The following is a 15,942-nucleotide window of genomic DNA, read 5'->3' as shown; positions in this document are numbered from 1 at the left end:
CAGCATCGTATTTCTAAATATCTTAGATGTCCTTACTTGCTTTCTCTTAATGTTTTCTTCTTTGTTTTTTAGATCCACTAATGCCCTAGAGCAGGTAGAGACAGAAGCTGATGTTTTGAGTTGAGTTTAAGAGGGGAAGAGCAGATTTTCCTGGTCCTAGAGGAGGCTGTCCCAGAATAAAGAGAAGGGTCATGGAGGCATGATATGTGAGAGAGAGGACCTGGGCCACCCTGCCACACACGGCCCTATGAAGGGGCAGGACCTCTCATGCAGTGGTGAGAGGATGCTTAGGTTCTGGAGTCTTAGGGAACCATGGAGAGAGGTCTCCATGCCCAGGCTTTGGAAACTGCTTTTGAATGAATGGTATGGGCCTGTTGAACAGAATGCACTCAAGACTGGAGGTCTTTCCTCAAATTTTCCAGGCTATACTCTTATATGACCCTAGGAAGGACTCCTAAAACTAAAAAGATTTAGTTTGCAAGGCAGCTATGGTCACCACTATACCACAGATACATAAGATGTAGTTTGAATTTTCCCTTGACTTTAGCAGGTATGCGGTTCTATAAGTAGCCTTCTGAGACTAGTGGTTCATGATCAGGTTGTATGAACACCATGAATAAAATGCAGGACCATAATGTGTTTGGCTGAATTTTTCACTGATTTTTCTTAATCATAGTTTTTATTCTACTATGTGGCTCACGTATGGTGAAACATTTTCTTAAGCCCCAACTGGCAGAGAATTTTTTTGTTCCTTCCATATAGGAGAAGTAGTCTGGGAAATTGGCCAACATACTGACATTTCCTGGACATTTTTACTTTTTTGTTTTTACAACAATAGGCAGAATATTTATTATTGTTCTAATGTTTTAGGACATCCAAGAAATATAGCAATCATGTTGACTCAATTTCTCCATCTGGTTCTCTCTGAACATGGTGGTACAGACACAGTTTATTGTTACCCCTATTCATTTTTCAAACTTTTATATTTTTGGAGGATGGCAGACCTTGTTTATTGTAATAAAAGGTGGTTCCATACGTGGATATGACTTAGGGGGATATCCTGAAGGAGTCTGGGCAAAGAGATGTCTCCCACTCTTTCCTTGAACTCCACATTAAGTGATTCATTTCCATGTGTTGAACATATTTTTTAATTTTTCTTTGTCTTTTTTTTTTTGCTGCTGTTGTTCTCTCTTAACAACAGAGAGAATAATTTTTATCAGAATTTCTTATGCCTTATTCCTATTAATTGAATAGATTCAATCAATATAAAAAATGGTCAAGGCAGTCAGCCTAAGGAAAGAGGAAAGAAGACATAGAAAGGAGAAGGAGAGCTATTTATCATGTTACTTTACTGTGTAAATATTTCAGACACATATATTAGAGACCTCGTGGGTTTTCTGTCTTCAAAAGAAACTTAAAAATCATGCTACAACCAATTTTCAAGTATGGCATGAGGTAATGGTGGGATATTGTTTTCCTGTTACTATATGAACTCTTTTATTGGAGTTTAAAGAGAGTTTTTCTTTGATTGTAAAGATGGGGAACCACATTTGGTATGAAATATCTCTAGAGTATTTATCAATAACTTAAAGGTGCTTAGTTACATCTTCCAATATTTGCATGATGAATGTATTCACAGAATTCTGCTCTTAGATGATCTTTGACATTCTTGACTCCTAAAATTTTTTGTTGTTGTTTGTCCAACAATTTTCTTTTTTCCCTCCAGCTTTAGTGAGATGTAATTGACATATAACATTGTGAAAGTTTAAGGTGTACAACCTGTTGATTTGATACACTTATATTTTACAAAATGATTATCAACATTGTGTTAGCAAATACCTCCATCACATCACATAATTACCATTTCTTTTTTGTGATGAGAATATTTAAGATCTACTTTCTTAACTTTCGAGCATATTATACAGTATGGTTAACTATAGTCACCATGCTATACTTTGGATTCCCAGAACTTATTTATCTTTCAACTGGGAGTTTGTACCTTTTGACCAACATCTCCTCCATCCCTCAGCACCAGGTAACCACCATTCTGTTCTGTTTCTGTGGGTTCAGTTTTGTGTGTTTTTTTTTTTTTTTTTTAGATTTCACATACAAGAGAGATCATACAATATTTGTCTTTCTTTGCCTGACTTATTTTATTTAGCATAATGCCCTCAAGGTCCATCCATGTTGTCACATACAGCAGGATTTCCTTCTTTCTCACAGCTGAATAATATGTTCAGCTATTTTCTAATTTCTCTCTTTCAGATTTCCTGGTCTCACATTAGTACACACTCAAATGCTTGTTTCTGTTAAGTGGCTGTATTTAAATCAGAAAATACACCACCACGTTCATTAAGTATTAATATAAAATGCTGTGTAAAGATGGCAAGTTTTCTTTTTTACTTGTATAAATTTTTTTTTAGTCTGGTGGAAAATATACCAAAAATTTTTAGTTTTCTGCAATGAGAAGAATTTAGTTTAGCATCTCATTAATACTGGTTCCAGTCAGAAGTCTGCAATTTCCTTAGATCAAATACATTCCTTTTTTTTTTTTTAGCATGTTGAAATGTGTGTTTAGTGGAAACGTACCTCTTACTGTAAGCTGTGAAATATGTTTCCAAGTGAGCAACCATCTAAATTGTTTTCTCCCTATGAGATTATGAGCTCCTTCGAGGTAAGAACATGCTCTACTCATCTTCCTGGCTCCAGAGCCTAGCATGATGTCTAATGTACTTAAGGTTCATATTCCCTGACATGTTGAAACAATGACTTAGTGGTGATGTAACAAGAGTAAATAAGTACGATTAGGTCAGTAAATATGACATGGGTAGAAGAAAATACTCCATGAAAACTTTGTGATTTTTTATCCATATATTAGACTATTAATGTGAAAATACTACATAAAAATATAATGTAGGTTTGAATAAACTTGCTTAGATACTTGCAAGTATATCTGAATATATTTTCATTCCAATTTAGGAATAATTTTTAAGTTCAAACAGGCATAATACAATTGATTAAATACAATTTATTATAAAATGTCTTAGTCTTTCTTGACTTTTTTTATGCAGAACAAGAGTGATTTGTTGGGAAGATAGTTATTTTAAAAAATGTGAATATCTGACTCTCATAGCTTATCCTATACTATCTGGTATTGTACTGTTAGTTTTTATATGTATATATGTATCATCTCTCCAACTAGACTGTAAATTTGTTGAGAGTGCCTGGGCTCTTAGTAGCTTTCATTCCCCACATACAGTAAGGAGTCAATAACATTTATTAAATGTTAGTATTAGGTTCGTGATTCACTGAGTGGTTTTGTATATGACCTTTAGCATGTTTCCCCAAATATAATATTGGGAGAATAATACCTTTTCTACACTATTCATACAAAGTTTATATTTATGATTTGAGAATGATTTTTGAGAATGACTTTTTAATAATAAAAATTAAAATAAGAATAGGCATTTTAGCAATCTTACAACTAAATTTTTAACATGTGCATTTGAAAAGAATAAGGTACAGAGGCTTTAAAATTTTTTTTAAATTGAAATATAGTTAATTTACAATGTTAGTTTCAGGTGTACAACAAAGTGATTCAGTAATACATATATATTATATATATATATTTATATATATTATATATATATATTTATATATAGTAGTGTGTATATTTTAATCTCAAACTCCTAATTTATCCTTCCCCATCCTCCCCTTTGGTAACCATAAGTTTGTTTTCTATGTCTGTGAGTCTATTTCTGTTTTATAAATAAGTTCTTTTGTATCTTTTTTTTTTTTTTTTAGATTCCACATATAAGCGATATCATATGATATCTGTCTTTCTCTGTCTGGCTTCCTTCACTTAGTTTGGTAATCTCTAGATCCACCCATGTTGCTGCAGATGGCATTATTTCATTCTTTTTTATGTCTGAGTAATATTCCATTGTATACTTATACCACATCTTCTTTATCCATTCATCTGTTGATGGACAGTTAGGTTGCTTCCATGTCTTGGCTATTGTAAATAGTGCTGCTATGAACATTGAGGTGCATGTATCTTTTCAAATTATGTTTTCTCCAGATATATGCCCAGTGGCTTTTGTTTTTTGACTGGCATTGGAATCCTGGTTGTGCTACCCCTTGGACCTTGGGAATAATGCGTAAGTTCTCTGGACTCCTGTTTGCTCTCCTATAAATGGAATTTGTAGTTTTTTCCTTATTTTGTTGTTGGTTAAATTTGATAACACATGTAACTTTTAATGGTGTGCTCAGGACATGGAGGATATTCACCTACAAAACTGAGCATTTTCCTCTACCCTGGCTTTCTGTCTTGTTCTCTTGGCAATCTGACTGATTTCATAGCCTCAATAAAATGGGTCTGCCTTCAGTCAGCATTTCTGCATAAGCTTCAGACCTTATAAATTTCCAGTCACCTCCCAGAGATCTATACCTGTGTATCCTTACTTTCACCTAAAACTTGACTTGACCAAAACCAAAGTTAACTTTTCAGCCCATTTTTCCCCCCTTCCAGAATTCCTTATTTATTACTAAAATCCCCATTCAGTAGTAATGAGTCCAAAGACTATGGGCTAAGATTTACTCACTTTCTTTTTCTTGTTATCTACATTTAGTTTGTGAAGTTTGGGAGAACTGATTTAGTATATCAGAGTAGAAAGCCAATTGTCTCCCCTGCCCCCAAACAGTGCCTAAAGGTGAGATCAATTGCTTGGTGAGGTCAGCAGCTTCCAAGTCTTGTCCTGGATCTGTCCACAGCCTCCGGGTCCAGGACTCTCTCCTCAGTCTGTACTGGGTAAACATTGACCACTCCTACTTTCACTACATTATACAATGTTGCCAATCAGTCTATGAGATTTTAATTTTACCTCATATATTTTTCTTGCATACATCCTATTACTTCCAGAACCATTGACACCATCTTGGCAATCATTACCTTTCACCAGCATCATTGTGGTGACCACTGGTATCAGGCTGCTTTGGCTAAAACTGAGAGAAAAACTAACAGAAAAAAAAGCCCCACAAAAAACAAATAAAACACCTAAACACAGCTTAAATGGTAGGACTTAATTTTCCTCCCATTTCAAGATCCTAAGTAGGAGGATCCAAGGTAGCTTTAATAGTTCAGCTATGTCAGGGTTCTGAGTTGGCATTCTGTGACTCCCTTGACTTCCCCTATGGTCACAATATGGCTGCAGCAGCTCCAGGCATCAGGTCCTCACACAAGAGCATTTAACAGCAGGAAGGGAGGGTGAGAATTTCTCCTCCTGTGTCTTTCTTATCAACAGAGAAAAGCTTTCTCATATAACTCTTGGAAGACTTCCCTTGACATTTTATTAGCCAGCACTGGGTCAGTTTCCTCTGTTCTAGTGCAAGTGTAGCCAGGACGGTGAGTATCTGCTATTTTTAGTCTCTATATTTGTTAGTCAAAAAGAGGAAGATTGGGAAAGATCTCAGGTAGGTACTATTTAAATCCATCCTGCATTTCTGCCAAATGTGTTTCCTTGAGTACATTTCTAAAGAAAATGTCATTTCCCTGCACTTTTTAAAAAATTGGAATATAGTTGATTTACAATATTGTGTTATTTTCAGGTGTACAGCAAAGTGATTCATATATATACATATATGTATTATATATATTATTTTTCAGATTCTTTTACATTATAGGTTATTATAGGATGCTGCATATAATTCCTTGTGCTATACAGTACATTTTTGTTGCTTATCATTCAGTAGCTTTTATTGCTAGCAAATACAATAAAATCCAGCTCCTTTTCTTCCCCCTCCTACTTTACTCTCCTGTGGCTATTTAGTGAATCTGGAACAGACCCAGCTCATCCCTATGTTCACACCTTTTCTCATGACATTTCTTCCTCTTGGAATCTCTTCTCCACAATCTCCAGTTGATTGCTGACTTAGACATGAATGCTCAACTCCAAAGCTGCCTTCTCCGTGAAGCCTTCTCAGCCTCCCTCCATCAACTGTGATTACTCTTTTCTCTCAACTTCCTCAGCAGCACTTTCTGCGCACTATAGAACCTGCCCACTCATGGATTTAACATTTCGAATTTTGACTACTCACAAGACTCCAAAATGTCCAATTCAAAGGTATTTTCAACATTGCTGAGGTACAATCCAAATCTTATCTCTTGCAAAGCTGGATGTGCAGTAGTGAATTTTCTCACTGGGAAGTGAGTCATGGGCTACCTAGTATCCAGACCCCAGCAAGGCTTCACTGTTCTTTCTTTGTTGTAATATAGGCAGTAAGTTTGGTGAACTCATTGAAAGCTGTGCTCCATTGTAGAAAATGGCTGTTAATCGAGAGATAAAACTTTAGATGAAAGCTGAAAAGGTAGTTAACTTTTGGTTTGAGTAGAGGAATGGGAAAGGAGTAATTCTCCAGAAAAATGTGACTGATGAGATAGCCAGGAGCCTGGGAAAATACTTGCACTGTCTTGAGATTGTGCTATAGACGACTTCTTACCTGGTATTACAAATATTTATGTACAATACCCCTCAAAGGCTGTTAGATTTCAGAAGACAGGGAGCAAATGGTATGATGTGGCATAGTGGCTCTGGAGGCAGAAGAATTAAGATTAAGTTATAGGTCTATCAGCTCCCCAAGACCATGTGACCTTTGGGAAGACACTTGACTGTGTGAGTCTTTTGTTTCCCCATCTGTAAGGTGATGGTAAAAATATTACCTCACAGGGCACCTAGAACTATTAAATGAAATAATATCTGAAAAAGTGCCATGTAAACTGTAAAACATGATTAAATAATTACCAGTATTTATATTCCCATAATATCTATCGTGAGAGCAGGCACTCAGAAAAGATTCGTTTAATGAATGAATGAGTGAATGAAAAGCGATCACAATGACCTAATTATAAGAATGAAAATATTTTTCTTTCCATAATAGTGTCTGTGAGGTTCTAAGGCATTTTATTTGCTTGCATTACCAGAATGTGGAAATCAATAAAAATCATTACTGAGAATTAAATACCAGTATATTATATCAACTTTAATATGAAGCTAAATTTCTTCTATGAATACATTGGCTATTCATAAATTGCTGGGCCTACACTTCCTACGGCATTACTGGAGCCCTTCACATGCACCACAGCTTTGTAGTTCCTCTGGGGCTATCCATTATTCCACGGATCCATTATCATCTATAATTCTCTTTAAAAACCTAATAAAATTGACTGTAAGAAGCCTGTGCTATGTATTGACTTCAAACATAACCTTTTCCACATCTTTCTTGAGTGTTGAGATTTTTAAAGGATCTGTGATTATTGGAATGGTAGCTCACTTGTGCTTCAGATTTATACCTCTGCAAGGTAAGGAGCGAGGTGCTGCCATCCTGGCTGGAAGGGCGTTAGAGAGCATGGGAATCTATAACTAACTTTACACTGCCGCTGGGCCACCCAGACCTGATGTGCAGCAATGCCGTGAGCTCGTCTGGTGGGCATTAAATGGTTTAGTTTTTCTGTGACCAACTACAACAAGAGAATTATTTTCCTCTCTGTGAAGAATATGCGTTATTCCGGTAAAATAATTTGCAGGCCCCTGTGAATGTTGTCTTAAATTCCAAAAGATGCTTTGTAGATGTGATTGAGTTAAAGACCTTGTGATGGGGAAGTTATCCTGGATTATCTAAATGGGCCCTAAATATAATCACAAGAGTCCTTATTACAAGGAGGGTAGAAGGTCAAAGGTGGAAGGCAATGTGACAGCAGAAGCAGGGAGAGAAAAGGCCATGAGGCAAAGAATGACAGCCTCTTGAAGCTGGAAAACGCAAGGAACAGATTCCCTCTTAGAGCCTCCAGAAGAAACTAGCCCTGCTGACACCTTGATTTTAGCCCCGTAAGACTTACCTGGGACTTCTAAATTTCAGAACTGTAAGAGAATCAATTTGTGTTGTTTTAAGCCACTGTGTTTGTGGTGATTTGCTACAGCAGCAATAGGAAACTAATACAGGCAGTCTGGCTTGAGTGGCTTGAGCCTGGGTGGTTGGTGGTGAAAGCATTCTCCCTCCACAATCCAGGGCATTCCAGCCAGCCTGGAAACAGCTCTTTAATTCCCCTCACTGGCTTCAGCTCCCAGGTGTCTGGAGCCCATCTGGTGAAACCTGTCCTTCATTCTTCCTTCCAGTCTATCTCTTTACTCTTTTTCTTTTTTAGGTATTTAAAAAATATATTTATTTATTTGGCTGAGCCAGGTCTTAGTTGCAGCATGCGGTATCTTCGTTGCCACGTGCGGGATCTTTTAGTTGTGGCATGTGGGATCTTTAGCTGCTGCATGGGAACTCTTACTTGTGGCATGTGGGATCTAGTTCCCCCACCAGGGATCGAACCTGGGCCCCCTGCATTGGGAGCGTGGAGTCTTAGCCACTGGGCCGCCAGAGAAATCCCTATCTCTTTACTCTTCAAATAAATTGTTTCATTCATTTTCTTTCTCAATAGATCTTGATGGCTTGTAAAACCTAGAACCAGCATCAATGGCAGTTGTTGTCCCCCTTCCTCAAATTCAGATAGGGTTTAATTTTCAAATGTCTTTTGGAGAAGAATGGAAATGTTTCTATTTCATCCTTCTTATGCAGCAAAAGGAAGATAAACATGAAAACAAGAACACTCATGTTCTGCTACACAGTTATGTCCCAGAATTTCTTGGTATCCTTTCTTCCTTGTTTTATGGCAGAATTGGAATTACTACTAAGGTTGTATGCCCAAACCCCTCCTGGTATGTGCTGTGAACTGACAATGAAAGAGAAAATATTCCATACTGTGGGCAGAGTTCTGACAAATTATTGTCCACTGTAATTTCTTGTCTGGGCAAAAGTTAACCATGGTCCAGGTTTTATATTAGAAAAAAATATGTATAAAAAGTGATTTCATGTCAAAATCAAGTATTATATAAGAGTTGGAAAACATCTTATCCATCCAAAGCCATAATTTCCAAATAAAACTCCTTTCTGAGTTGCCAGCACATATGTCAGACTTAGGCCTATTTTGAATAATAGTGGCTGAGTTATTAAAACTCCATTAATCTAATTTGTTTAAATGGAAGTAGTACCTTATGTCTGGCTTAAACAGAATTTAAATGAAAAGGGAGAAGACATACTATTCAATATAATTAAGATGGCAGACCCTACTCATTTATGAAAAGAGAAGATGTAAAGTCAACAAAAGAAACCCTGTGGTATAGTGTTTGGCTTTGAAAATGCTAAATAAATGGAAAAATAATCTAATGGTAACAATAATAGATATCCGATATTTGTTCAGAATCTTCAAATGCAAAATTTTCTCTATCTACCTCCTTTTTTCTTATCAATGCACATCTCACTAAAATGCATAAATGAGTCTCATTTTCTCTTCTAGACTATGGCCTATGGTGCTAACTCCTGGGAACTTTTAGTGTAACCTAAAGAAAACTGTCAATAACATACATACATCTAAATAGTGCCAGTCTGAAACCTTATTACTGGAAGCCATAGGCTCTGGAATTATCCTTGTCAGATCTAAGAAAGCAACCAACTTTCCCAGCAGTCTCTTTTGTATCTCTGAACTTCTGTATCACTGCATTTCTAGGGCTAGGAGTAATGGTGTGACAATTGCATATTGCTCCCTCCTCTCTTCAATTCTCTTTCTAAGGGTCGGCATGACCTACAGTGTGACAAAATAAGCTAGTTGTTCAGTTGAGCTAGGTGTCCTTTGAGAAGCTAAGAAAAGGAATAACAGTGTCACAAAGTCATTAGTGTACCATATATTATAAGCCATAAATGACAGCTCTGAGTGAGACTCTCCTGCTTGGGAGTCTGTCACTTGGTGCTGGAATCATCCCAAAGAAGGCGGGAACTGGCATCTCACCAAACATCTATGTTGTCGGGTAGAAAAGCCAGCACCCATGGGACTAGAAATTGGAGCAAGTATAAGAGAGTTAATTAAAAATGGGAAGAGGAAGACATATATATATAGTGCTTCTTTGGTTCAGGAGATAAGATCCTTCACATAGTACCATTACTACTAGGCTCTATTAAAAAGTTAAAATGTTGTGAACTGATGAAATTTTCTATAGGTGTTGGCCGGTATAACTGGAAACATCACAGGCATACCAAATCCTGCTCACCATATCTCCCAGTCTGTGAAAAGTAAATAAAGATGGAAAGAAAAGCAAAAAAAAGTAAACAGCAGGTTACCCATCTAATATTGAAGTTGGTTGATCCTATCAGCTCCTGAAATCTTCCAGTCACTAAATTCTGTCTTCTGATCATTGCCAAATTGCCAAATATTTGTTAAGTGAGCCCTAGTTACCTTTCTCACTCAGAATTCAGATTGTATGTCCAGTGAGCCTCTATAGCAATTTCTTGATAGCTTCTTATCTATTCTCTGCACATTATCCAGGCATGAACTCTTCCTCTCGGCTATTTCCTCTATCTTTAGCCAAATCTTTCCCCAAGAGTGATCCCTTTAGGCTGAACTTTTCCCTGGAGTCTGTGGCATAGGCTTAATGATGCTAAAAGATTGGGGTGGCAGTGAGTTTGAAGGAGACAGTAGGTCCCAGAGGCTCTTGCTGGTTCTAAACTATCAAAGAGCTCTAGGGAATCCTAATCTTGGGAGTATTCTTGCCTAAACTCTCAGAGTTATTTCTCTAGATGAAAATTTTGTGACTCTTAAATGCTGTTTTATTTTATGAGAATCATGAGTAGGATACATCTCAAGTACTTTGTAAAATGGCTTCTTGGTTCCAGTTGCTTGGGTTGTATATCCGTCAGGACAGGTTGGGCTGTAGTAACAAACATCCACCAAATCTCAGTGGCTTGAATCAACAAAGGTTTATTTTTCACTCATGCAACATGTGTATCGTAGGTTGGCAAGGGGCTCTGCTTTTCAGAGTCATGAAGGGAGCCAGATGACTGGAGCTCCATTATGACATGAGCTTCTAGCTTGCCTTAGGTCAAGAGAATTTGGTGAATTGTGTACCAGCTTGCAAAGCTTCCACCGGAAGTGACACATGTTAGTTGATCACATTCAACTGGCCAAAGCAAGTTCAGGTTATGTCTGCTTTGTGAATCAGAATGTTTGTGAATAACCCTAATGAGTCCTAGAGTTAGACATTGCCTTTTTCTGTTACCAGGTCCTATGGGTTATGCTCTGTGATTTCCCCACTATTTTTATGAAACTTGCCTATATCCTCTATTTCTTTCTCACAACTGCTCTTTCTGCTTCTTTTCTTTAAACCACCCTGCTTTCTCATTAATGATACTGCTGTCCATGAAATTCCTCCCAGTACAGCCTTCTCCTTTTCCTTTCCTTTAGCACTAATACAGGGGACAAAGAAAAGAGTCAAGGCTCTTTGTTCTCCGTTGCCAATTCTAGGTTATTGTTCTGGCTGTTGAAATTCAGCAATCTCTCCTCTTTCTGAGGGTCTGATACCTCCCTACCTCTATCCTAACTGCTATGGTACACTAAGCCCTGAGGTCCTTTTTTTCCTTAGGCACCCAATTTAACCTTGTCCATCACTATCATCATGTCGGTGACTTCACAGCCCCTTACCTCCTTCACGCCAACAATCCCCACCTCCACTCCATCCTTGGATCTCATCATCTATCTCCACGATGTCCAATTCTGAGTATCCTACCTCTTACCATCATGCATCAGTTAATCTAAATTTGTTTTTCATACTGACCCTGATCTTCACTTTCATCACAACCCTGCCTCTGCTCTTTTTTCCTCTTCTCTGTTAAAGTCTTTCTGACTTCATTTCTTTCCTGATATCCTGCTTTCCTTGGGCAGCCAACTCAGCAGTGCCTTTGCTTATCCCCTAAAATTCCCCACTGACCTTGAACTTGCAATTGCTTCCTCCATGGGCTGCAGTGCTGCTAGAGAAAGCTGTACTGATTGAGCCTGCCACAAATTCATGCTCCTTTACTTTAACCGAGCTGTCATTTCTGCTCAGCACTTCTTTTATTCATCTCTTGCTGACTCACTGCTCATCCCACACAGCAGTTTTTCCAAACATTTTTAACTCTCTTTAAGATTCAAGCCCCGCTCCAGATATGGCCCCAAAATACCTTTCCAGTTTCATCTCTCACTTTTCCCCAAAAGCTCTTGCCTTGTGCTTTCTAAACTCTACACGTTTGCTCCTCCTTTTATACTGTCCCCTGTTATCTCCAGCAAAAATGCCACCTAATTTCCACAGGCTTTTCTCCTCTGAGAGAGGTCTCGATTTGTTATGAACAGCAATGGGATTTTTATTACCTCTTACGGGACTTAGCAAATATTGCCTTATACTAGGTACTTGTACATTTATACCATCTCCCCAGTTTTATTGTATGTTCCTTGACAGTAGAAACCATGGTGGTTTGTATACATAGTGTTTATAGATAATATGTTGCCCTCTGTAGATAGACGATCAGTTGATGTTTGGTGAATGTATTGGAGAAATGAATGTTAGTCAGGTGGCTGGAAAATAGGTTTTTTCCTTTTCTTCTCCAAAAGAAGTAAACATAATGTTAAAGGTAAATTTTTTCATCTATTTTTACTGTTTAAATTTTAATGTAACTGTTGCAGTTTTGGATGCTGGTACCGATAGACTGAACATATTTGGAGAACAGTAAGAGTTATGTGAAAGAGTCCTAGCTCATGTTATGTGCTTGAATTCTGTAGTTTTCTTCTATGCTGATTAATTAAGATCTATATTTCATTTCTTTTTCTTTATTTATTTAATATCTGAGTCAATAAAAACAATAGCTTATGCATAGAATTTTGTCTTACAGCCAGCGGCTTTAAGTTCTGGTCTCCTGAAATACATTTGGTTTAAAAGTAGATACTACCTTTCTGGGATTTGCAGATACTACCTTTCTGGGATTTGCACCCTAACACAGCCTGAGTATGGAATTATTTGAGAAAGAAGACAAAAGATAGTCAGATGGAGTGCCCAGGTGTCCCCTTTATTACCGATGAAGCTGATGTTTGGAGAATATGAACAACAGTGGGATTCCTGTTATCATACTGCAGAATCAGACCTCTCAGCCAGCCACGGGCGGTGCCAGGTCCGAGAAGGCCTCCCCACATGGGGGCTGCCCCGTACCACTTCCAGAATGGAGGAGCAGAGCAGAACGCCACCTTCCAGTGTTAGAGAAGAGCTACACATGTCTCTATCTCTCCCTATACCTGCAAACAGGTAGGTTTCCTACTGAATGAGAAAGCAAGGTGGAGCAAAAAGATGTAAGTGCTTGGGGAAAAACACTTCCTCATGGAAACAAGAATGGGGTAAGAGCATTCCTATGTAATACTCCTGAACATGATGATATGCTGTTTGCACCTATGAGATAACTTATGGTCATCAATGATGAGCACTTGAGTCATTTCTGTCCCTGTCTTGGGTGGTTCTTCTTTTTTTAAAAAATTTTTTTGAAGTATAGTTGACTTACAATGTTGTGTTTAATTTCTGCTATACAGCAAAGTGATTCAGTTTTGCACATCTATATTCTTTTTTTTTTTTTTTTTTTTTTGGCGGTACGCGGGCCTCTCACTGCTGTGGCCTCTTCCGTTGCGGAACACAGGCTCCGGACACGCAGGCTCAGCGGCCATGGCTCACAGGCCCAGCCGCTCTGCGGCATGTGGGATCTTCCCGGACCGGGGCACGAACCCGCGTCCCCTGCATCGACAGGCAGACTCTCAACCACTGCGCCACCAGGGAAGCCCCTATCTTCTTTTTCATATTCTTTTCCATTATGGTTTATCACAGGATATTGAGTATAGTTCCCTGTGCCATACAGTAGGACCTTGTTGTTTATCCATTCTGTATATAATACTGTAGTTTGCATCTGCTAATCCCAAACTCCCAGTCCATCCTTCCCCTCCTCTCCCCCCTTGGCAACCACAAGACTGTTCTCTATGTCTGTAAGTCTGTTTTTGTTTCATAGATATGTTCATTTGTGTCGTATTTTAGATTCCACGTATAAGTGATATCATACAGTATTTGCCTTTCTCTGTCTGACTTAACTTCGCTTAGTACGATAATCTCTAGATCCATTCATGTTGCTGCAAATGGAATTATTTCATTCTTTTTAAATGGCTGAATAATATTCTATGATATACACACACACACACACACACACACACACGCACACACCCCCCACATCTTTATCCATTCATCTGTTGATGGACACTTAAGTTGCTTCCATGTCTTGGCTATAGTAAATAGTGCTGCTATGAGCATAGGGATGAATGTATCTTTTCGAATTATAGTTTTGTCTGGGTAAATGCCCAAGAGTGGGATTGCTGGATCATATGGCAACTCTATTTTTAGTTTTTTGAGGAACCTCCACACTGTTTTCTGTAGTGGCTGCACCAATTTACATTCTGGGTGGTACTTCTAATAGTAACCAGATAGTATAATTATTTTGCCACTTTTATTAGATACTCTTAAGACATTAAAATTAGGTGAAAAATAAGTAGCTTCTTAGAAAAAAACCCAACTGATGTACATTATTACTTTGCCAGGCTCAACCACATAACACATGGGAATAACAGTCCCTAATCTAAATAGCTAGATGAACAATTATGTGGCGGCTGCAATGTCACCACACAACTGAATACTTTATTGATATGAGATTAATACAAATAGAAGGAATTAGCCAGGACAAAACACATCCAGGCATTTTTTGGCCCATAGTTAAGTCCCTCCCTAAAACTTTTAAGGGTACATATGTATCATGTTTACTCTTGACAAAATCCCTTCTTATTTGCTATATTTACTATATTTTACTGTATCTTTCTTCTTATTTACTATATTTATTATTTGTATTGGCCCCATTAACTGATCAACCCAATTAAACAACCAATAGATTGAGGGAAAGAATTGGTTTGATGGCTCAGTTAATGGGTAAGTTGTTTCTCAAATTTACTGTTGCCTAGGCTTTACTCTTAATGCTTGTTTAATTAATCACGTTACTTTTTGGTTTACAGCACCTGGTTTTACCATCCTCTTTCCTTCTTTTATGCTTTTAGATATTGCATCACAGATTGCTCCCCCATATTTGCTGAGACTTTGCTCCTGCCTGTCTACAGTTCTTCCATCCTGACAGTTCTTTCATTCCCTCATTTCCTCCTCCAACAATGTGCTTTGATCTTGTTGAGGTCCTCAAGCACTTGAACTTTCCTTCTGATTCCTTTCACCCCACTGGTTCCTCAGTGTTTTCTGTTCTGTAGTGCACATGTGTTCTTTGTCTACTCAGTATTCCGTGAGGGGAACACTCCTACCCTAACTTCAGTTTATGGATTGGATAGTGATGATATCATCCTCTGATCCAGGGATGGGCATGTGACCCAGGCGTGGCCAGTCATAGCACTCCATTTCTTTAGTCATAGTGATTAATTCAGGGGTGCACATGTCAAGCCATATTTTGTCAGCATTATTAGGGAAGAGAGATCCACTTTCTCTTGGGGTGCTATGTTGGTGAAACATAAGTCTGTTCCTGCCGTTGAAAATGTTGGCTACCACTTAGGGAGAACATGTTAAAGAATAAAGCCCACACAAACAGAGAAAATCAGAGCTTAGAGATAATTTTCAAGCAAATAAAATTAGATAAACCTAAAGGGACATTTATTTTTTCAATTTTCAGTTTCATGAGGCAGCAAATTCCTGTTTTTCTTCTTAAGCCAAATTGAGTCAGGGACCTCATACACTTCCTTTCTTCTTTAGTCTTGAGGCCATTGAATACAATTTTGGTCATTTCTTTTTTTTTTTTTTTTTCTTTTGCCGTTTCTCTCATTTCTCTGACACAGATATTTTGCTCTCTTGTATGCTGTGGACTAGTCCAACCCACCTTCTTCGTGTCTAAATTTCTGAGTGCTGACAAAGAGTACCAGGAAACTACCAAAGTTGGTACAACTACAACCTGGTGACCTCCATCCTC

The sequence above is a fragment of the Tursiops truncatus genome, chromosome 3, assembly GCF_011762595.2.
Source record: "Tursiops truncatus isolate mTurTru1 chromosome 3, mTurTru1.mat.Y, whole genome shotgun sequence".
In the NCBI taxonomy this organism is placed as follows: domain Eukaryota; kingdom Metazoa; phylum Chordata; class Mammalia; order Artiodactyla; family Delphinidae; genus Tursiops; species Tursiops truncatus.
The sequence above is the reverse complement of the archived record's forward strand: the minus strand, read 5'-3'. Positions refer to the sequence as shown.